The 23,102-nt window shown below is 40.9% G+C and overlaps 7 non-coding genes across 7 annotated transcripts; all 7 read left to right on the forward strand.

Annotated features, from left to right (window-relative positions):
- Positions 1 to 993: 993 nt before the first annotated feature.
- Positions 994 to 1,209, forward strand: LOC146858628 (small nucleolar RNA U3). The gene has a single exon (XR_014980525.1). It is a non-coding gene; the product is annotated as a small nucleolar RNA U3 (small nucleolar RNA).
- Positions 1,210 to 4,371: 3,162 nt separating this feature from the next.
- On the forward strand, positions 4,372 to 4,587 carry LOC146858629 (small nucleolar RNA U3). The gene has a single exon (XR_014980220.1). It is a non-coding gene; the product is annotated as a small nucleolar RNA U3 (small nucleolar RNA).
- A 3,161-nt stretch (positions 4,588 to 7,748) lies between these two features.
- On the forward strand, positions 7,749 to 7,964 carry LOC146858630 (small nucleolar RNA U3). The gene has a single exon (XR_014980570.1). It is a non-coding gene; the product is annotated as a small nucleolar RNA U3 (small nucleolar RNA).
- A 3,117-nt stretch (positions 7,965 to 11,081) lies between these two features.
- Positions 11,082 to 11,297, forward strand: LOC146858631 (small nucleolar RNA U3). Its single transcript, XR_014980147.1, has one exon. It is a non-coding gene; the product is annotated as a small nucleolar RNA U3 (small nucleolar RNA).
- A 3,117-nt stretch (positions 11,298 to 14,414) lies between these two features.
- LOC146858632 (small nucleolar RNA U3) lies at positions 14,415 to 14,630 on the forward strand. Its single transcript, XR_014980571.1, has one exon. It is a non-coding gene; the product is annotated as a small nucleolar RNA U3 (small nucleolar RNA).
- A 3,161-nt stretch (positions 14,631 to 17,791) lies between these two features.
- LOC146858633 (small nucleolar RNA U3) lies at positions 17,792 to 18,007 on the forward strand. The gene has a single exon (XR_014980572.1). It is a non-coding gene; the product is annotated as a small nucleolar RNA U3 (small nucleolar RNA).
- A 3,117-nt stretch (positions 18,008 to 21,124) lies between these two features.
- Positions 21,125 to 21,340, forward strand: LOC146858634 (small nucleolar RNA U3). The gene has a single exon (XR_014980207.1). It is a non-coding gene; the product is annotated as a small nucleolar RNA U3 (small nucleolar RNA).
- The last annotated feature ends 1,762 nt before the right edge of the window (positions 21,341 to 23,102 follow it).

A 23,102-nucleotide genomic window follows, 5' to 3' on the forward strand; every position in this document is an offset into this window, starting at 1 on the left:
ACGCCCAGCTTTGCATCTCTAATGAGATGCAAAGTGGGCGTACCTGACCTGACATGACAGGAGAAATGTCGCTAAGCGACATTTCTCCTATCATCAAGGCCCACGCTATGAAGCATAGCGGCAGGAAAAGTAGCGATAACCCCTGTTATTGCTACTTTCCTTACGCCTGCTTCAGGACTGACTTAGCCATGGTATCCTATGTAAGGTGGATATCATGGCTAAGTTTGTGAGTCCCTATCAGCAAGCTAACGCCACACTTCGTGACATTATCGCTGGGTTTCCAGCGATAATCTCACGTTAGGCAGTTAGCGTTAGGATTTTTATCGTTTTTGAGATAAGCGTTGCTAATAGCACGTTATCTCAGCGATAATAATCCACGCTAGCCGGCGATAATTATCCTAGCGCTAAGTGCGCTTAGCGATAATTATCGCCGGTTGTTGCTGATATTGCCCCTTAGTTTGTTTGGGGAAACTAATCAAAGATGTTGCCGTACATTTGATCTGTGGTGCAACTGTTCAAAATTTAAAGGTAGCTTGAATGCTACAACGTTTGTTTCCACGCTTGCAACCTTAGCAGGTCCCTTCTCGCTAGTGATCAGTGTCACTCTTTTGGCTGTTTGACAGATGCTAATCTGGACCAACTATTTGGATTAAAAATCATCTGTATGATCTTGTGGAACCTGCAGTTTTTTGAAGAATTTTCCAACTCTCCCTGTGGTACAGCATTGGGTCAGGAACAGGCAGGCTGAATTTGATTGGTTGCTGATTTAAAATATGCAAATTTATAAAGCAGTGTCTCACCAGGATCTATTGAGTAGGCTTTAATGTAAATAAAGGCGTATGCGTGTGCATCTGTGGAATATTATCTTGTGGAGTAAAAAATATGTTTATATTTATATGTTTTTATTTCCGTTGATGATGCCGAACCTTGTCTTACTGTAAGTAGGAAGGGTTTCCACCCTTTCTGTCTGTGTGAGCTATAAAGAATTTTGTTAAGACTATACTTTCAGGGATCATTTCTATAGTTTTTAACTGAAGAAATGTGTTTGAAAGTGTCTTGTCTTCGCTAACCACGAGGAAGAATTGTAGTTTTTTCTTTTGGGCGTGAAGTGAGTGAACAGTGTTGCATTCATGTAGCTGCTGTTTGCTATTGATGATCGTTCCTGTTCCTTTCAGGAGGATTGGAGGAAGAGAACACAAACTGAGTGGTTAGCTTTTATTTTTGGGTGTAAGAAAGTCTATCAGTTTCTAATTTCTTTTTTAGTTTGTCATTTCTTTTTTGATTTCTTTGGTTTCTTGTAACTTAACTGTTGAGTATATGAATACTTATTAGAAGCTGTTGAGCTTTCTTGGACTTGTGGTTTTTGCAAGAGGTTCTCTTTGAAAGGCACCTCTCACCATCAGTTTATAATTTGGTATGTTATTTATAAAAAAAAGCTTTGTGTTTCGAACATGGATAGTAAAGAGTACATTTTAAATGGACTGTGCGTATGAGCTATTTGTAGAGCCTAGACTTCTGCAAGGCAACTACTGCTATTCAAACGATTTATCACTCTTTCGAATAGACTGTTTAAAGAAACCTGCTAATGCTAGTTAGGCCGTTTAGAGTAAGAGGAAGCGTAACACCCTGGCTTCTTACAACTTACAAGGCTGCGGTGGATCTTAGACTGCTAAGGATGAAAAACTACTCCTTTGGTATTTGTTAAAGTTTTCACAGGAATTCGTGCGGTGCAAAGCAGAAGTAAGGGACTGCGTCTGTTTACTTTTCATTATAAAAGCTTGCGTGCTCAGCACAAAATCTTGCAGCTCCCAACAAGCCCCTGTGCAACCCTTAGTACATCAAGGGCTTGATGCATTCGAACTTTGGAATTTTGCAAGATCCATTAGGGGACAGAGGAGTTGCAACGATCGAATAATGGTCAGAACGAGCCACCTGCTCCAGCAAGTGCCATTTTTTTGGTTCTCCTGGTTCAAGTTAGAGTATTCTTACTTCATTGACGGGAATGTTGTGATATCAGTATAGACTTTCTGCCTCGGGTATCACATTGATTAAATGTTCTATCCCCTCGATATAGAAGCTCAGCTTTAACTTGAGTCTATAACTCAAACAGAGGGTATTTAATGACCATTGTAGCCCCCTGTAGCGTTGTCCTATGGTATTTTAGAACACTGGAAGATTGAGAGCCTCATGTAGAGAATCGGAATATCAGCTGGTTGTAAATAGTAAAATAAGCCCTGTGCCTTGAAAGTTCTATAGCTGTAATGGCTAGAACCCCAAATGCCACCATTTTGGATATCCACTATGCTGCGACACCTATGAAACGAGGTAGGTGGGCTGGCGCCAGGCCGTAAATTGTAGAAGTTTACAGTTTGGTGACAGGCCAGGTGAATACCCAGAGCCTTTGCCTCTTCTTGGCTTTGTAAGAGTCTGGGGCATCGCCCGACTGCTTTTCCAGCCATGGTCTGTTTTTACGTAAAAATTACAAAGTTGAGACCATATTGTGATAGCCTTTTAGCCTGCCCCAAGAGGCGATTTTCCTGGTCCCCTTTCTTGTGTTTGTCCAGTGCCTTCAACTTTAGTCTATCATGCTGAATTAAACTTTAGTTAGCTGCATAGATTGCAGCGTCAGGTTTTAATTATCTATCACTGATCTGCTGAGAGCTTAGCCAGGTGGCAGAAAAAATGCTCTTGTGATATCTTCCTGTAACCCTTGGACAGCTTGGCACAGAGTTATAAAACTCTTTGTCTTGATATGTTATGTAGAATCAAGATTGAAATAGTATTTGTAAGTGGCCCAAAGGTGTTGCAGAGAAGTTCTGATCTAAAAAGGAAGGGCACAGGCAGAGTTTAATTTTTGAAACAACTGTCTACTGTTGATGGCCGTTCCTTTCTTCATTTGAGGATATGCTGTAAAACGGAATTATATACTGAAAAGTTCAATTCCTGTTCTAATCAATATTAGATACAAAACGTTTCTGGCAAGTATTCACTTCCCAGTGTAAAAAGTCTTCTGTACACAAAACATAAACTATATTTTGGATACTTCTGTAGTGCTGAGACACCTAAAGGTCTTTTAGCTTTGAAAAGCTGCATGAATTCAAGCTGGGTGGTAGTACAAGTTGTTCATGTGAACGCTTTCTTAGATAGCCAGGCATTCAGGGCTCTTCTGAAAGTGATAGGTTCCGTTATCTCCCGTATGTGCTGCAAGAGGTTTTTCACTAAGTCTGGACCCCCGTCGAAGTTCATCGTCTGCTTAGAGTCTTACATGTGAACTGGGGAACAGTTAGGGGCATATCATCAAGCTGGTGATAAAAAATGATCGCCTAATTAGCAAGGTCACGCTAACGCGTGAAACCTTGCATTAGCGTCGGGATTCCTAACGCCCAGCTTTGCATCTCTAATGAGATGCAAAGTGGGCGTACCTGACCTGACATGACAGGAGAAATGTCGCTAAGCGACATTTCTCCTATCATCAAGGCCCACGCTATGAAGCATAGCGGCAGGAAAAGTAGCGATAACCCCTGTTATTGCTACTTTCCTTACGCCTGCTTCAGGACTGACTTAGCCATGGTATCCTATGTAAGGTGGATATCATGGCTAAGTTTGTGAGTCCCTATCAGCAAGCTAACGCCACACTTCGTGACATTATCGCTGGGTTTCCAGCGATAATCTCACGTTAGGCAGTTAGCGTTAGGATTTTTATCGTTTTTGAGATAAGCGTTGCTAATAGCACGTTATCTCAGCGATAATAATCCACGCTAGCCGGCGATAATTATCCTAGCGCTAAGTGCGCTTAGCGATAATTATCGCCGGTTGTTGCTTATATGCCCCTTAGTTTGTTTGGGGAAACTAATCAAAGATGTTGCGGTACATTTGATCTGTGGTGCAACTGTTCAAAATTTAAAGGTAGCTTGAATGCTACAACGTTTGTTTCCACGCTTGCAACCTTAGCAGGTCCCTTCTCGCTAGTGATCAGTGTCACTCTTTTGGCTGTTTGACAGATGCTAATCTGGACCAACTATTTGGATTAAAAATCATCTGTATGATCTTGTGGAACCTGCAGTTTTTTGAAGAATTTTCCAACTCTCCCTGTGGTACAGCATTGGGTCAGGAACAGGCAGGCTGAATTTGATTGGTTGCTGATTTAAAATATGTAAATTTATAAAGCAGTGTCTCACCAGGATCTATTGAGTAGGCTTTAATGTAAATAAAGGCGTATGCGTGTGCATCTGTGGAATATTATCTTGTGGAGTAAAAAATATGTTTATATTTATATGTTTTTATTTCCGTTGATGATGCCGAACCTTGTCTTACTGTAAGTAGGAAGGGTTTCCACCCTTTCTGTCTGTGTGAGCTATAAAGAATTTTGTTAAGACTATACTTTCAGGGATCGTTTCTATAGTTTTTAACTGAGGAAATGTCTTTGAAAGTGTCTGGTCTTCGCTAACCACGAGGAAGAATTGTAGTTTTCTCTTTTGGGCGTGAAGTGAGTGAACAGTGTTGCATTCATGTAGCTGCTGTTTGCTATTGATGATCGTTCCTGTTCCTTTCGGGAGGATTGGAGAAAGAGAACACAAACTGAGTGGTTAGCTTTTATTTTTGGGTGTAAGAAAGTCTATCAGTTTCTAATTTCTTGTTTAGTTTGTCATTTCTTTTTTGATTTCTTTGGTTTCTTGTAACTTAACTGTTGAGTATATGAATACTTATTAGAAGCTGTTGAGCTTTCTTGGACTTGTGGTTTTTGCAAGAGGTTCTCTTTGAAAGGCACCTCTCACCATCAGTTGATAATTTGGTATGTTATTTATAAAAAAAGCTTTGTTTTTCGAACATGGATAGTAAAGAGTACATTTTAAATGGACTGTGCGTATGAGCTATTTGTAGAGCCTAGACTTCTGCAAGGCAACTACTGCTACTCAAAAGATTTATCACTCTTTCGAATAGACTGTTTAAAGAAACCTGCTAATGCTAGTTAGGCCGTTTAGAGTAAGAGGAAGCGTAACACCCAGGCTTCTTACAACTTACAAGGCTGCGGTGGATCTTAGACTGCTAAGGATGAAAAACTACTCCTTTGGTATTTGTTAAAGTTTTCACAGGAATTCGTGCGGTGCAAAGCAGAAGTAAGGGACTGCGTCTGTTTACTTTTCATTATAAAAGCTTGCGTGCTCAGCACAAAATCTTGCAGCTCCCAACAAGCCCCTGTGCAACCCTTAGTACATCAAGGGCTTGATGCATTCGAACTTTGGAATTTTGCAAGATCCATTGGGGGACAGAGGAGTTGCAACGATCGAATAATGGTCAGAACGAGCCACCTGCTCCAGCAAGTGCCATTTTTTTGGTTCTCCTGGTTCAAGTTAGAGTATTCTTACTTCATTGACGGGAATGTTGTGATATCAGTATAGACTTTCTGCCTCGGGTATGACATTGATTAAATGTTCTATCCCCTCGATATAGAAGCTCAGCTTTAACTTGAGTCTATAACTCAAACAGAGGGTATTTAATGACCATTGTAGCCCCCTGTAGCGTTGTCCTATGGTATTTTAGAACACTGGAAGATTGAGAGCCTCATGTAGAGAATCGGAATATCAGCTGGTTGTAAATAGTAAAATAAGCCCTGTGCCTTGAAAGTTCTATAGCTGTAATGGCTAGAACCCCAAATGCCACCATTTTGGATATCCACTATGCTGCGACACCTATGAAACGAGGTAGGTGGGCTGGCGCCAGGCCGTAAATTGTAGAAGTTTACAGTTTGGTGACAGGCCAGGTGAATACCCAGAGCCTTTGCCTCTTCTTGGCTTTGTAAGAGTCTGGGGCATCGCCCGACTGTTTTTCCAGCCATGGTCTGTTTTTACGTAAAAATTACAAAGTTGAGACCATATTGTGATAGCCTTTTAGCCTGCCCCAAGAGGCGATTTTCCTGGTCCCCTTTCTTGTGTTTGTCCAGTGCCTTCAACTTTAGTCTATCATGCTGAATTAAACTTTAGTTAGCTGCAGAGATTGCAGTGTCAGGTTTTAATTATCTATCACTGATCTGCTGAGAGCTTAGCCAGGTGGCAGAAAAAATGCTCTTGTGATATCTTCCTGTAACCCTTGGACAGCTTGGCATAGAGTTATAAAACTCTTTGTCTTGATATGTTATGTAGAGTCAAGATTGAAATAGTATTTGTAAGTGGCCCAAAGGTGTTGCAGATAAGTTCTGATCTAAAAAGGAAGGGCACAGGCAGAGTTTAATTTTTGAAACAACTGTCTACTGTTGATGGCCGTTCCTTTCTTCATTTCAGGATATGCTGTAAAACGGAATTATATACTGAAAAGTTCAATTCCTGTTCTAATCAATATTAGATACAAAACGTTTCTGGCAAGTATTCACTTCCCAGTGTAAAAAGTCTTCTGTACACAAAACATAAACTATATTTTGGATACTTCTGTAGTGCTGAGACACCTAAAGGTCTTTTAGCTTTGAAAAGCTGCATGAATTCAAGCTGGGTGGTAGTACAAGTTGTTCATGTGAACGCTTTCTTAGATAGCCAGGCATTCAGGGCTCTTCTGAAAGTGATAGGTTCCGTTATCTCCCGTATGTGCTGCAAGAGGTTTTTCACTAAGTCTGGACCCCCGTCGAAGTTCATCGTCAGCTTAGAGTCTTACATGTGAACTGGGGAACAGTTAGGGGCATATCAGCAAGCTGGTGATAAAAAATGATCGCCTAATTAGCAAGGTCACGCTAACGCGTGAAACCTTGCATTAGCGTCGGGATTCCTAACGCCCAGCTTTGCATCTCTAATGAGATGCAAAGTGGGCGTACCTGACCTGACATGACAGGAGAAATGTCGCTAAGCGACATTTCTCCTATCATCAAGGCCCACGCTATGAAGCATAGCGGCAGGAAAAGTAGCGATAACCCCTGTTATTGCTACTTTCCTTACGCCTGCTTCAGGACTGACTTAGCCATGGTATCCTATGTAAGGTGGATATCATGGCTAAGTTTGTGAGTCCCTATCAGCAAGCTAACGCCACACTTCGTGACATTATCGCTGGGTTTCCAGCGATTATCTCACGTTAGGCAGTTAGCGTTAGGATTTTTATCGTTTTTGAGATAAGCGTTGCTAATAGCACGTTATCTCAGCGATAATAATCCACGCTAGCCGGCGATAATTATCCTAGCGCTAAGTGCGCTTAGCGATAATTATCGCCGGTTGTTGCTGATATGCCCCTTAGTTTGTTTGGGGAAACTAATCAAAGATGTTGCCGTACATTTGATCTGTGGTGCAACTGTTCAAAATTTAAAGGTAGCTTGAATGCTACAACGTTTGTTTCCACGCTTGCAACCTTAGCAGGTCCCTTCTCGCTAGTGATCAGTGTCACTCTTTTGGCTGTTTGACAGATGCTAATCTGGACCAACTATTTGGATTAAAAATCATCTGTATGATCTTGTGGAACCTGCAGTTTTTTGAAGAATTTTCCAACTCTCCCTGTGGTACAGCATTGGGTCAGGAACAGGCAGGCTGAATTTGATTGGTTGCTGATTTAAAATATGTAAATTTATAAAGCAGTGTCTCACCAGGATCTATTGAGTAGGCTTTAATGTAAATAAAGGCGTATGCGTGTGCATCTGTGGAATATTATCTTGTGGAGTAAAAAATATGTTTATATTTATATGTTTTTATTTCCGTTGATGATGCCGAACCTTGTCTTACTGTAAGTAGGAAGGGTTTCCACCCTTTCTGTCTGTGTGAGCTATAAAGAATTTTGTTAAGACTATACTTTCAGGGATCATTTCTATAGTTTTTAACTGAGGAAATGTGTTTGAAAGTGTCTGGTCTTCGCTAACCACGAGGAAGAATTGTAGTTTTCTCTTTTGGGCGTGAAGTGAGTGAACAGTGTTGCATTCATGTAGCTGCTGTTTGCTATTGATGATCGTTCCTGTTCCTTTCAGGAGGATTGGAGAAAGAGAACACAAACTGAGTGGTTAGCTTTTATTTTTGGGTGTAAGAAAGTCTATCAGTTTCTAATTTCTTGTTTAGTTTGTCATTTCTATTTTGATTTCTTTGGTTTCTTGTAACTTAACTGTTAAGTATATGAATACTTATTAGAAGCTGTTGAGCTTTCTTGGACTTGTGGTTTTTGCAAGAGGTTCTCTTTGAAAGGCACCTCTCACCATCAGTTGATAATTTGGTATGTTATTTATAAAAAAAGCTTTGTTTTTCGAACATGGATAGTAAAGAGTACATTTTAAATGGACTGTGCGTATGAGCTATTTGTAGAGCCTAGACTTCTGCAAGGCAACTACTGCTACTCAAAAGATTTATCACTCTTTCGAATAGACTGTTTAAAGAAACCTGCTAATGCTAGTTAGGCCGTTTAGAGTAAGAGGAAGCGTAACACCCTGGCTTCTTACAACTTACAAGGCTGCGGTGGATCTTAGACTGCTTAGGATGAAAAACTACTCCTTTGGTATTTGTTAAAGTTTTCACAGCTATTCGTGCGGTGCAGCTTGCGTGCTCAGCAGAAAATCTTGCAGCTCCCAACAAGCCCCTGTGCAACCCTTAGTACATCAAGGGCTTGATGCATTCGAACTTTGGAATTTTGCAAGATCCATTGGGGGACAGAGGAGTTGCAACGATCGAATAATGGTCAGAACGAGCCACCTGCTCCAGCAAGTGCCATTTTTTTGGTTCTCCTGGTTCAAGTTAGAGTATTCTTACTTCATTGACGGGAATGTTGTGATATCAGTATAGACTTTCTGCCTCGGGTATCACATTGATTAAATGTTCTATCCCCTCGATATAGAAGCTCAGCTTTAACTTGAGTCTATAACTCAAACAGAGGGTATTTAATGACCATTGTAGCCCCCTGTAGCGTTGTCCTATGGTATTTTAGAACACTGGAAGATTGAGAGCCTCATGTAGAGAATCGGAATATCAGCTGGTTGTAAATAGTAAAATAAGCCCTGTGCCTTGAAAGTTCTATAGCTGTAATGGCTAGAACCCCAAATGCCACCATTTTGGATATCCACTATGCTGCGACACCTATGAAACGAGGTAGGTGGGCTGGCGCCAGGCCGTAAATTGTAGAAGTTTACAGTTTGGTGACAGGCCAGGTGAATACCCAGAGCCTTTGCCTCTTCTTGGCTTTGTAAGAGTCTGGGGCATCGCCCGACTGTTTTTCCAGCCATGGTCTGTTTTTACGTAAAAATTACAAAGTTGAGACCATATTGTGATAGCCTTTTAGCCTGCCCCAAGAGGCGATTTTCCTGCTCCCCTTTCTTGTGTTTGTCCAGTGCCTTCAACTTTAGTCTATCATGCTGAATTAAACTTTAGTTAGCTGCAGAGATTGCAGTGTCAGGTTTTAATTATCTTTCACTGATCTGCTGAGAGCTTAGTCAGGTGGCAGAAAAAATGCTCTTGTGATATCTTCCTGTAACCCTTGGACAGCTTGGCATAGAGTTATAAAACTCTTTGTCTTGATATGTTATGTAGAGTCAAGATTGAAATAGTATTTGTAAGTGGCCCAAAGGTGTTGCAGATAAGTTCTGATCTAAAAAGGAAGGGCACAGGCAGAGTTTAATTTTTGAAACAACTGTCTACTGTTGATGGCCGTTCCTTTCTTCATTTGAGGATATGCTGTAAAACGGAATTATATACTGAAAAGTTCAATTCCTGTTCTAATCAATATTAGATACAAAACGTTTCTGGCAAGTATTCACTTCCCAGTGTAAAAAGTCTTCTGTACACAAAACATAAACTATATTTTGGATACTTCTGTAGTGCTGAGACACCTAAAGGTCTTTTAGCTTTGAAAAGCTGCATGAATTCAAGCTGGGTGGTAGTACAAGTTGTTCATGTGAACGCTTTCTTAGATAGCCAGGCATTCAGGGCTCTTCTGAAAGTGATAGGTTCCGTTATCTCCCGTATGTGCTGCAAGAGGTTTTTCACTAAGTCTGGACCCCCGTCGAAGTTCATCGTCAGCTTAGAGTCTTACATGTGAACTGGGGAACAGTTAGGGGCATATCAGCAAGCTGGTGATAAAAAATGATCGCCTAATTAGCAAGGTCACGCTAACGCGTGAAACCTTGCATTAGCGTCGGGATTCCTAACGCCCAGCTTTGCATCTCTAATGAGATGCAAAGTGGGCGTACCTGACCTGACATGACAGGAGAAATGTCGCTAAGCGACATTTCTCCTATCATCAAGGCCCACGCTATGAAGCATAGCGGCAGGAAAAGTAGCGATAACCCCTGTTATTGCTACTTTCCTTACGCCTGCTTCAGGACTGACTTAGCCATGGTATCCTATGTAAGGTGGATATCATGGCTAAGTTTGTGAGTCCCTATCAGCAAGCTAACGCCACACTTCGTGACATTATCGCTGGGTTTCCAGCGATTATCTCACGTTAGGCAGTTAGCGTTAGGATTTTTATCGTTTTTGAGATAAGCGTTGCTAATAGCACGTTATCTCAGCGATAATAATCCACGCTAGCCGGCGATAATTATCCTAGCGCTAAGTGCGCTTAGCGATAATTATCGCCGGTTGTTGCTGATATGCCCCTTAGTTTGTTTGGGGAAACTAATCAAAGATGTTGCCGTACATTTGATCTGTGGTGCAACTGTTCAAAATTTAAAGGTAGCTTGAATGCTACAACGTTTGTTTCCACGCTTGCAACCTTAGCAGGTCCCTTCTCGCTAGTGATCAGTGTCACTCTTTTGGCTGTTTGACAGATGCTAATCTGGACCAACTATTTGGATTAAAAATCATCTGTATGATCTTGTGGAACCTGCAGTTTTTTGAAGAATTTTCCAACTCTCCCTGTGGTACAGCATTGGGTCAGGAACAGGCAGGCTGAATTTGATTGGTTGCTGATTTAAAATATGTAAATTTATAAAGCAGTGTCTCACCAGGATCTATTGAGTAGGCTTTAATGTAAATAAAGGCGTATGCGTGTGCATCTGTGGAATATTATCTTGTGGAGTAAAAAATATGTTTATATTTATATGTTTTTATTTCCGTTGATGATGCCGAACCTTGTCTTACTGTAAGTAGGAAGGGTTTCCACCCTTTCTGTCTGTGTGAGCTATAAAGAATTTTGTTAAGACTATACTTTCAGGGATCATTTCTATAGTTTTTAACTGAGGAAATGTGTTTGAAAGTGTCTGGTCTTCGCTAACCACGAGGAAGAATTGTAGTTTTCTCTTTTGGGCGTGAAGTGAGTGAACAGTGTTGCATTCATGTAGCTGCTGTTTGTTATTGATGATCGTTCCTGTTCCTTTCAGGAGGATTGGAGAAAGAGAACACAAACTGAGTGGTTAGCTTTTATTTTTGGGTGTAAGAAAGTCTATCAGTTTCTAATTTCTTGTTTAGTTTGTCATTTCTATTTTGATTTCTTTGGTTTCTTGTAACTTAACTGTTAAGTATATGAATACTTATTAGAAGCTGTTGAGCTTTCTTGGACTTGTGGTTTTTGCAAGAGGTTCTCTTTGAAAGGCACCTCTCACCATCAGTTGATAATTTGGTATGTTATTTATAAAAAAAGCTTTGTTTTTCGAACATGGATAGTAAAGAGTACATTTTAAATGGACTGTGCGTATGAGCTATTTGTAGAGCCTAGACTTCTGCAAGGCAACTACTGCTACTCAAAAGATTTATCACTCTTTCGAATAGACTGTTTAAAGAAACCTGCTAATGCTAGTTAGGCCGTTTAGAGTAAGAGGAAGCGTAACACCCTGGCTTCTTACAACTTACAAGGCTGCGGTGGATCTTAGACTGCTTAGGATGAAAAACTACTCCTTTGGTATTTGTTAAAGTTTTCACAGCTATTCGTGCGGTGCAGCTTGCGTGCTCAGCAGAAAATCTTGCAGCTCCCAACAAGCCCCTGTGCAACCCTTAGTACATCAAGGGCTTGATGCATTCGAACTTTGGAATTTTGCAAGATCCATTGGGGGACAGAGGAGTTGCAACGATCGAATAATGGTCAGAACGAGCCACCTGCTCCAGCAAGTGCCATTTTTTTGGTTCTCCTGGTTCAAGTTAGAGTATTCTTACTTCATTGACGGGAATGTTGTGATATCAGTATAGACTTTCTGCCTCGGGTATCACATTGATTAAATGTTCTATCCCCTCGATATAGAAGCTCAGCTTTAACTTGAGTCTATAACTCAAACAGAGGGTATTTAATGACCATTGTAGCCCCCTGTAGCGTTGTCCTATGGTATTTTAGAACACTGGAAGATTGAGAGCCTCATGTAGAGAATCGGAATATCAGCTGGTTGTAAATAGTAAAATAAGCCCTGTGCCTTGAAAGTTCTATAGCTGTAATGGCTAGAACCCCAAATGCCACCATTTTGGATATCCACTATGCTGCGACACCTATGAAACGAGGTAGGTGGGCTGGCGCCAGGCCGTAAATTGTAGAAGTTTACAGTTTGGTGACAGGCCAGGTGAATACCCAGAGCCTTTGCCTCTTCTTGGCTTTGTAAGAGTCTGGGGCATCGCCCGACTGTTTTTCCAGCCATGGTCTGTTTTTACGTAAAAATTACAAAGTTGAGACCATATTGTGATAGCCTTTTAGCCTGCCCCAAGAGGCGATTTTCCTGCTCCCCTTTCTTGTGTTTGTCCAGTGCCTTCAACTTTAGTCTATCATGCTGAATTAAACTTTAGTTAGCTGCAGAGATTGCAGTGTCAGGTTTTAATTATCTTTCACTGATCTGCTGAGAGCTTAGTCAGGTGGCAGAAAAAATGCTCTTGTGATATCTTCCTGTAACCCTTGGACAGCTTGGCATAGAGTTATAAAACTCTTTGTCTTGATATGTTATGTAGAGTCAAGATTGAAATAGTATTTGTAAGTGGCCCAAAGGTGTTGCAGATAAGTTCTGATCTAAAAAGGAAGGGCACAGGCAGAGTTTAATTTTTGAAACAACTGTCTACTGTTGATGGCCGTTCCTTTCTTCATTTGAGGATATGCTGTAAAACGGAATTATATACTGAAAAGTTCAATTCCTGTTCTAATCAATATTAGATACAAAACGTTTCTGGCAAGTATTCACTTCCCAGTGTAAAAAGTCTTCTGTACACAAAACATAAACTATATTTTGGATACTTCTGTAGTGCTGAGACACCTAAAGGTCTTTTAGCTTTGAAAAGCTGCATGAATTCAAGCTGGGTGGTAGTACAAGTTGTTCATGTGAACGCTTTCTTAGATAGCCAGGCATTCAGGGCTCTTCTGAAAGTGATAGGTTCCGTTATCTCCCGTATGTGCTGCAAGAGGTTTTTCACTAAGTCTGGACCCCCGTCGAAGTTCATCGTCAGCTTAGAGTCTTACATGTGAACTGGGGAACAGTTAGGGGCATATCAGCAAGCTGGTGATAAAAAATGATCGCCTAATTAGCAAGGTCACGCTAACGCGTGAAACCTTGCATTAGCGTCGGGATTCCTAACGCCCAGCTTTGCATCTCTAATGAGATGCAAAGTGGGCGTACCTGACCTGACATGACAGGAGAAATGTCGCTAAGCGACATTTCTCCTATCATCAAGGCCCACGCTATGAAGCATAGCGGCAGGAAAAGTAGCGATAACCCCTGTTATTGCTACTTTCCTTACGCCTGCTTCAGGACTGACTTAGCCATGGTATCCTATGTAAGGTGGATATCATGGCTAAGTTTGTGAGTCCCTATCAGCAAGCTAACGCCACACTTCGTGACATTATCGCTGGGTTTCCAGCGATTATCTCACGTTAGGCAGTTAGCGTTAGGATTTTTATCGTTTTTGAGATAAGCGTTGCTAATAGCACGTTATCTCAGCGATAATAATCCACGCTAGCCGGCGATAATTATCCTAGCGCTAAGTGCGCTTAGCGATAATTATCGCCGGTTGTTGCTGATATGCCCCTTAGTTTGTTTGGGGAAACTAATCAAAGATGTTGCCGTACATTTGATCTGTGGTGCAACTGTTCAAAATTTAAAGGTAGCTTGAATGCTACAACGTTTGTTTCCACGCTTGCAACCTTAGCAGGTCCCTTCTCGCTAGTGATCAGTGTCACTCTTTTGGCTGTTTGACAGATGCTAATCTGGACCAACTATTTGGATTAAAAATCATCTGTATGATCTTGTGGAACCTGCAGTTTTTTGAAGAATTTTCCAACTCTCCCTGTGGTACAGCATTGGGTCAGGAACAGGCAGGCTGAATTTGATTGGTTGCTGATTTAAAATATGTAAATTTATAAAGCAGTGTCTCACCAGGATCTATTGAGTAGGCTTTAATGTAAATAAAGGCGTATGCGTGTGCATCTGTGGAATATTATCTTGTGGAGTAAAAAATATGTTTATATTTATATGTTTTTATTTCCGTTGATGATGCCGAACCTTGTCTTACTGTAAGTAGGAAGGGTTTCCACCCTTTCTGTCTGTGTGAGCTATAAAGAATTTTGTTAAGACTATACTTTCAGGGATCATTTCTATAGTTTTTAACTGAGGAAATGTGTTTGAAAGTGTCTGGTCTTCGCTAACCACGAGGAAGAATTGTAGTTTTCTCTTTTGGGCGTGAAGTGAGTGAACAGTGTTGCATTCATGTAGCTGCTGTTTGCTATTGATGATCGTTCCTGTTCCTTTCAGGAGGATTGGAGAAAGAGAACACAAACTGAGTGGTTAGCTTTTATTTTTGGGTGTAAGAAAGTCTATCAGTTTCTAATTTCTTGTTTAGTTTGTCATTTCTTTTTTGATTTCTTTGGTTTCTTGTAACTTAACTGTTGAGTATATGAATACTTATTGGAAGCTGTTGAGCTTTCTTGGACTTGTGGTTTTTGCAAGAGGTTCTCTTTGAAAGGCACCTCTCACCATCAGTTGATAATTTGGTATGTTATTTATAAAAAAAGCTTTGTTTTTCGAACATGGATAGTAAAGAGTACATTTTAAATGGACTGTGCGTATGAGCTATTTGTAGAGCCTAGACTTCTGCAAGGCAACTACTGCTACTCAAAAGATTTATCACTCTTTCGAATAGACTGTTTAAAGAAACCTGCTAATGCTAGTTAGGCCGTTTAGAGTAAGAGGAAGCGTAACACCCAGGCTTCTTACAACTTACAAGGCTGCGGTGGATCTTAGACTGCTAAGGATGAAAAACTACTCCTTTGGTATTTGTTAAAGTTTTCACAGGAATTCGTGCGGTGCAAAGCAGAAGTAAGGGACTGCGTCTGTTTACTTTTCATTATAAAAGCTTGCGTGCTCAGCACAAAATCTTGCAGCTCCCAACAAGCCCCTGTGCAACCCTTAGTACATCAAGGGCTTGATGCATTCGAACTTTGGAATTTTGCAAGATCCATTGGGGGACAGAGGAGTTGCAACGATCGAATAATGGTCAGAACGAGCCACCTGCTCCAGCAAGTGCCATTTTTTTGGTTCTCCTGGTTCAAGTTAGAGTATTCTTACTTCATTGACGGGAATGTTGTGATATCAGTATAGACTTTCTGCCTCGGGTATCACATTGATTAAATGTTCTATCCCCTCGATATAGAAGCTCAGCTTTAACTTGAGTCTATAACTCAAACAGAGGGTATTTAATGACCATTGTAGCCCCCTGTAGCGTTGTCCTATGTTATTTTAGAACACTGGAAGATTGAGAGCCTCATGTAGAGAATCGGAATATCAGCTGGTTGTAAATAGTAAAATAAGCCCTGTGCCTTGAAAGTTCTATAGCTGTAATGGCTACAACCCCAAATGCCACCATTTTGGATATCCACTTTGCTGCGACACCTATGAAACGAGGTAGGTGGGCTGGCGCCAGGCCGTAAATTGTAGAAGTTTACAGTTTGGTGACAGGCCAGGTGAATACCCAGAGCCTTTGCCTCTTCTTGGCTTTGTAAGAGTCTGGGGCATCGCCCGACTGCTTTTCCAGCCATGGTCTGTTTTTACGTAAAAATTACAAAGTTGAGACCATATTGTGATAGCCTTTTAGCCTGCCCCAAGAGGCGATTTTCCTGGTCCCCTTTCTTGTGTTTGTCCAGTGCCTTCAACTTTAGTCTATCATGCTGAATTAAACTTTAGTTAGCTGCATAGATTGCAGCGTCAGGTTTTAATTATCTATCACTGATCTGCTGAGAGCTTAGCCAGGTGGCAGAAAAAATGCTCTTGTGATATCTTCCTGTAACCCTTGGACAGCTTGGAATAGAGTTATAAAACTCTTTGTCTTGATATGTTATGTAGAATCAAGATTGAAATAGTATTTGTAAGTGGCCCAAAGGTGTTGCAGATAAGTTCTGATCTAAAAAGGAAGGGCACAGGCAGAGTTTAATTTTTGAAACAACTGTCTACTGTTGATGGCCGTTCCTTTCTTCATTTGAGGATATGCTGTAAAACGGAATTATATACTGAAAAGTTCAATTCCTGTTCTAATCAATATTAGATACAAAACGTTTCTGGCAAGTATTCACTTCCCAGTGTAAAAAGTCTTCTGTACACAAAACATAAACTATATTTTGGATACTTCTGTAGTGCTGAGACACCTAAAGGTCTTTTAGCTTTGAAAAGCTGCATGAATTCAAGCTGGGTGGTAGTACAAGTTGTTCATGTGAACGCTTTCTTAGATAGCCAGGCATTCAGGGCTCTTCTGAAAGTGATAGGTTCCGTTATCTCCCGTATGTGCTGCAAGAGGTTTTTCACTAAGTCTGGACCCCCGTCGAAGTTCATCGTCAGCTTAGAGTCTTACATGTGAACTGGGGAACAGTTAGGGGCATATCAGCAAGCTGGTGATAAAAAATGATCGCCTAATTAGCAAGGTCACGCTAACGCGTGAAACCTTGCATTAGCGTCGGGATTCCTAACGCCCAGCTTTGCATCTCTAATGAGATGCAAAGTGGGCGTACCTGACCTGACATGACAGGAGAAATGTCGCTAAGCGACATTTCTCCTATCATCAAGGCCCACGCTATGAAGCATAGCGGCAGGAAAAGTAGCGATAACCCCTGTTATTGCTACTTTCCTTACGCCTGCTTCAGGACTGACTTAGCCATGGTATCCTATGTAAGGTGGATATCATGGCTAAGTTTGTGAGTCCCTATCAGCAAGCTAACGCCACACTTCGTGACATTATCGCTGGGTTTCCAGCGATTATCTCACGTTAGGCAGTTAGCGTTAGGATTTTTATCGTTTTTGAGATAAGCGTTGCTAATAGCACGTTATCTCAGCGATAATAATCCACGCTAGCCGGCGATAATTATCCTAGCGCTAAGTGCGCTTAGCGATAATTATCGCCGGTTGTTGCTGATATGCCCCTTAGTTTGTTTGGGGAAACTAATCAAAGATGTTGCCGTACATTTGATCTGTGGTGCAACTGTTCAAAATTTAAAGGTAGCTTGAATGCTACAACGTTTGTTTCCACGCTTGCAACCTTAGCAGGTCCCTTCTCGCTAGTGATCAGTGTCACTCTTTTGGCTGTTTGACAGATGCTAATCTGGACCAACTATTTGGATTAAAAATCATCTGTATGATCTTGTGGAACCTGCAGTTTTTTGAAGAATTTTCCAACTCTCCCTGTGGTACAGCATTGGGTCAGGAACAGGCAGGCTGAATTTGATTGGTTGCTGATTTAAAATATGTAAATTTATAAAGCAGTGTCTCACCAGGATCTATTGAGTAGGCTTTAATGTAAATAAAGGCGTATGCGTGTGCATCTGTGGAATATTATCTTGTGGAGTAAAAAATATGTTTATATTTATATGTTTTTATTTCCGTTGATGATGCCGAACCTTGTCTTACTGTAAGTAGGAAGGGTTTCCACCCTTTCTGTCTGTGTGAGCTATAAAGAATTTTGTTAAGACTATACTTTCAGGGATCATTTCTATAGTTTTTAACTGAGGAAATGTGTTTGAAAGTGTCTGGTCTTCGCTAACCACGAGGAAGAATTGTAGTTTTCTCTTTTGGGCGTGAAGTGAGTGAACAGTGTTGCATTCATGTAGCTGCTGTTTGCTATTGATGATCGTTCCTGTTCCTTTCAGGAGGATTGGAGAAAGAGAACACAAACTGAGTGGTTAGCTTTTATTTTTGGGTGTAAGAAAGTCTATCAGTTTCTAATTTCTTGTTTAGTTTGTCATTTCTTTTTTGATTTCTTTGGTTTCTTGTAACTTAACTGTTAAGTATATGAATACTTATTAGAAGCTGTTGAGCTTTCTTGGACTTGTGGTTTTTGCAAGAGGTTCTCTTTGAAAGGCACCTCTCACCATCAGTTGATAATTTGGTATGTTATTTATAAAAAAAGCTTTGTTTTTCGAACATGGATAGTAAAGAGTACATTTTAAATGGACTGTGCGTATGAGCTATTTGTAGAGCCTAGACTTCTGCAAGGCAACTACTGCTACTCAAAAGATTTATCACTCTTTCGAATAGACTGTTTAAAGAAACCTGCTAATGCTAGTTAGGCCGTTTAGAGTAAGAGGAAGCGTAACACCCTGGCTTCTTACAACTTACAAGGCTGCGGTGGATCTTAGACTGCTTAGGATGAAAAACTACTCCTTTGGTATTTGTTAAAGTTTTCACAGCTATTCGTGCGGTGCAGCTTGCGTGCTCAGCAGAAAATCTTGCAGCTCCCAACAAGCCCCTGTGCAACCCTTAGTACATCAAGGGCTTGATGCATTCGAACTTTGGAATTTTGCAAGATCCATTGGGGGACAGAGGAGTTGCAACGATCGAATAATGGTCAGAACGAGCCACCTGCTCCAGCAAGTGCCATTTTTTTGGTTCTCCTGGTTCAAGTTAGAGTATTCTTACTTCATTGACGGGAATGTTGTGATATCAGTATATACTTTCTGCCTCGGGTATCACATTGATTAAATGTTCTATCCCCTCGATATAGAAGCTCAGCTTTAACTTGAGTCTATAACTCAAACAGAGGGTATTTAATGACCATTGTAGCCCCCTGTAGCGTTGTCCTATGGTATTTTAGAACACTGGAAGATTGAGAGCCTCATGTAGAGAATCGGAATATCAGCTGGTTGTAAATAGTAAAATAAGCCCTGTGCCTTGAAAGTTCTATAGCTGTAATGGCTAGAACCCCAAATGCCACCATTTTGGATATCCACTATGCTGCGACACCTATGAAACGAGGTAGGTGGGCTGGCGCCAGGCCGTAAATTGTAGAAGTTTACAGTTTGGTGACAGGCCAGGTGAATACCCAGAGCCTTTGCCTCTTCTTGGCTTTGTAAGAGTCTGGGGCATCGCCCGACTGTTTTTCCAGCCATGGTCTGTTTTTACGTAAAAATTACAAAGTTGAGACCATATTGTGATAGCCTTTTAGCCTGCCCCAAGAGGCGATTTTCCTGCTCCCCTTTCTTGTGTTTGTCCAGTGCCTTCAACTTTAGTCTATCATGCTGAATTAAACTTTAGTTAGCTGCAGAGATTGCAGTGTCAGGTTTTAATTATCTATCACTGATCTGCTGAGAGCTTAGTCAGGTGGCAGAAAAAATGCTCTTGTGATATCTTCCTGTAACCCTTGGACAGCTTGGCATAGAGTTATAAAACTCTTTGTCTTGATATGTTATGTAGAGTCAAGATTGAAATAGTATTTGTAAGTGGCCCAAAGGTGTTGCAGATAAGTTCTGATCTAAAAAGGAAGGGCACAGGCAGAGTTTAATTTTTGAAACAACTGTCTACTGTTGATGGCCGTTCCTTTCTTCATTTGAGGATATGCTGTAAAACGGAATTATATACTGAAAAGTTCAATTCCTGTTCTAATCAATATTAGATACAAAACGTTTCTGGCAAGTATTCACTTCCCAGTGTAAAAAGTCTTCTGTACACAAAACATAAACTATATTTTGGATACTTCTGTAGTGCTGAGACACCTAAAGGTCTTTTAGCTTTGAAAAGCTGCATGAATTCAAGCTGGGTGGTAGTACAAGTTGTTCATGTGAACGCTTTCTTAGATAGCCAGGCATTCAGGGCTCTTCAGAAAGTGATAGGTTCCGTTATCTCCCGTATGTGCTGCAAGAGGTTTTTCACTAAGTCTGGACCCCTGTCGAAGTTCATCGTCTGCTTAGAGTCTTACATGTGAACTGGGGAACAGTTAGGGGCATATCATCAAGCTGGTGATAAAAAATGATCGCCTAATTAGCAAGGTCACGCTAACGCGTGAAACCTTGCATTAGCGTCGGGATTCCTAACGCCCAGCTTTGCATCTCTAATGAGATGCAAAGTGGGCGTACCTGACCTGACATGACAGGAGAAATGTCGCTAAGCGACATTTCTCCTATCATCAAGGCCCACGCTATGAAGCATAGCGGCAGGAAAAGTAGCGATAACCCCTGTTATTGCTACTTTCCTTACGCCTGCTTCAGGACTGACTTAGCCATGGTATCCTATGTAAGGTGGATATCATGGCTAAGTTTGTGAGTCCCTATCAGCAAGCTAACGCCACACTTCGTGACATTATCGCTGGGTTTCCAGCGATAATCTCACGTTAGGCAGTTAGCGTTAGGATTTTTATCGTTTTTGAGATAAGCGTTGCTAATAGCACGTTATCTCAGCGATAATAATCCACGCTAGCCGGCGATAATTATCCTAGCGCTAAGTGCGCTTAGCGATAATTATCGCCGGTTGTTGCTGATATGCCCCTTAGTTTGTTTGGGGAAACTAATCAAAGATGTTGCCGTACATTTGATCTGTGGTGCAACTGTTCAAAATTTAAAGGTAGCTTGAATGCTACAACGTTTGTTTCCACGCTTGCAACCTTAGCAGGTCCCTTCTCGCTAGTGATCAGTGTCACTCTTTTGGCTGTTTGACAGATGCTAATCTGGACCAACTATTTGGATTAAAAATCATCTGTATGATCTTGTGGAACCTGCAGTTTTTTGAAGAATTTTCCAACTCTCCCTGTGGTACAGCATTGGGTCAGGAACAGGCAGGCTGAATTTGATTGGTTGCTGATTTAAAATATGTAAATTTATAAAGCAGTGTCTCACCAGGATCTATTGAGTAGGCTTTAATGTAAATAAAGGCGTATGCGTGTGCATCTGTGGAATATTATCTTGTGGAGTAAAAAATATGTTTATATTTATATGTTTTTATTTCCGTTGATGATGCCGAACCTTGTCTTACTGTAAGTAGGAAGGGTTTCCACCCTTTCTGTCTGTGTGAGCTATAAAGAATTTTGTTAAGACTATACTTTCAGGGATCATTTCTATAGTTTTTAACTGAGGAAATGTGTTTGAAAGTGTCTGGTCTTCGCTAATCACGAGGAAGAATTGTAGTTTTCTCTTTTGGGCGTGAAGTGAGTGAACAGTGTTGCATTCATGTAGCTGCTGTTTGCTATTGATGATCGTTCCTGTTCCTTTCAGGAGGATTGGAGAAAGAGAACACAAACTGAGTGGTTAGCTTTTATTTTTGGGTGTAAGAAAGTCTATCAGTTTCTAATTTCTTGTTTAGTTTGTCATTTCTTTTTTGATTTCTTTGGTTTCTTGTAACTTAACTGTTGAGTATATGAATACTTATTAGAAGCTGTTGAGCTTTCTTGGACTTGTGGTTTTTGCAAGAGGTTCTCTTTGAAAGGCACCTCTCACCATCAGTTGATAATTTGGTATGTTATTTATAAAAAAAGCTTTGTTTTTCGAACATGGATAGTAAAGAGTACATTTTAAATGGACTGTGCGTATGAGCTATTTGTAGAGCCTAGACTTCTGCAAGGCAACTACTGCTACTCAAAAGATTTATCACTCTTTCGAATAGACTGTTTAAAGAAACCTGCTAATGCTAGTTAGGCCGTTTAGAGTAAGAGGAAGCGTAACACCCAGGCTTCTTACAACTTACAAGGCTGCGGTGGATCTTAGACTGCTAAGGATGAAAAACTACTCCTTTGGTATTTGTTAAAGTTTTCACAGGAATTCGTGCGGTGCAAAGCAGAAGTAAGGGACTGCGTCTGTTTACTTTTCATTATAAAAGCTTGCGTGCTCAGCACAAAATCTTGCAGCTCCCAACAAGCCCCTGTGCAACCCTTAGTACATCAAGGGCTTGATGCATTCGAACTTTGGAATTTTGCAAGATCCATTGGGGGACAGAGGAGTTGCAACGATCGAATAATGGTCAGAACGAGCCACCTGCTCCAGCAAGTGCCATTTTTTTGGTTCTCCTGGTTCAAGTTAGAGTATTCTTACTTCATTGACGGGAATGTTGTGATATCAGTATAGACTTTCTGCCTCGGGTATCACATTGATTAAATGTTCTATCCCCTCGATATAGAAGCTCAGCTTTAACTTGAGTCTATAACTCAAACAGAGGGTATTTAATGACCATTGTAGCCCCCTGTAGCGTTGTCCTATGGTATTTTAGAACACTGGAAGATTGAGAGCCTCATGTAGAGAATCGGAATATCAGCTGGTTGTAAATAGTAAAATAAGCCCTGTGCCTTGAAAGTTCTATAGCTGTAATGGCTAGAACCCCAAATGCCACCATTTTGGATATCCACTATGCTGCGACACCTATGAAACGAGGTAGGTGGGCTGGCGCCAGGCCGTAAATTGTAGAAGTTTACAGTTTGGTGACAGGCCAGGTGAATACCCAGAGCCTTTGCCTCTTCTTGGCTTTGTAAGAGTCTGGGGCATCGCCCGACTGTTTTTCCAGCCATGGTCTGTTTTTACGTAAAAATTACAAAGTTGAGACCATATTGTGATAGCCTTTTAGCCTGCCCCAAGAGGCGATTTTCCTGCTCCCCTTTCTTGTGTTTGTCCAGTGCCTTCAACTTTAGTCTATCATGCTGAATTAAACTTTAGTTAGCTGCAGAGATTGCAGTGTCAGGTTTTAATTATCTATCACTGATCTGCTGAGAGCTTAGTCAGGTGGCAGAAAAAATGCTCTTGTGATATCTTCCTGTAACCCTTGGACAGCTTGGCATAGAGTTATAAAACTCTTTGTCTTGATATGTTATGTAGAGTCAAGATTGAAATAGTATTTGTAAGTGGCCCAAAGGTGTTGCAGATAAGTTCTGATCTAAAAAGGAAGGGCACAGGCAGAGTTTAATTTTTGAAACAACTGTCTACTGTTGATGGCCGTTCCTTTCTTCATTTGAGGATATGCTGTAAAACGGAATTATATACTGAAAAGTTCAATTCCTGTTCTAATCAATATTAGATACAAAACG

Source organism: Triturus cristatus, chromosome 3_2 (genome assembly GCF_964204655.1).
Source record: "Triturus cristatus chromosome 3_2, aTriCri1.1, whole genome shotgun sequence".
In the NCBI taxonomy this organism is placed as follows: domain Eukaryota; kingdom Metazoa; phylum Chordata; class Amphibia; order Caudata; family Salamandridae; genus Triturus; species Triturus cristatus.